The following is a 466-nucleotide window of genomic DNA, read 5'->3' as shown; positions in this document are numbered from 1 at the left end:
ATATTTATAAATACCTGTAAAGTTTAAAAATAATTTTGAAAAGTTTGTAACTTGTAAGATGTTAAATCTTTTTTTGGAATACCTCCACCAATTGATGCAAAGTATGTACCTTTACTCGAAAATATACACATCACTCCTTGTAATAATCTGATCTCGTATGTCCGTTATAGAGAGCCTCATAGGAAGAGAGTGGCAAACTGCATCACGTGACCCGGTCTCCTCTGATTGGCCTTGGTAATCTAGTGTATTAGAGCCATGATGGAGGTATGAGAGAGAGCAGGTATGCCATTGACATACATGAGATAGATAGTATTTAGGTAAAGAATAGTGAGAAGAAGAATAGTGAGTGAATTCTTTGGTATTTAGGTTAGACGACTTATGTTACACAGCAATATCCATCTTTATTTGAGTTTGTGCATCTTGGAGCACTGCACCCGGAAGGCATTTTATAAAATGCACAAATTCT

This window comes from Trachymyrmex cornetzi, unplaced genomic scaffold (assembly GCF_001594075.2).
Source record: "Trachymyrmex cornetzi isolate Tcor2-1 unplaced genomic scaffold, Tcor1.1 scaffold803, whole genome shotgun sequence".
NCBI lineage: Eukaryota > Metazoa > Arthropoda > Insecta > Hymenoptera > Formicidae > Trachymyrmex > Trachymyrmex cornetzi.
This window is presented reverse-complemented; position numbering follows the sequence as displayed.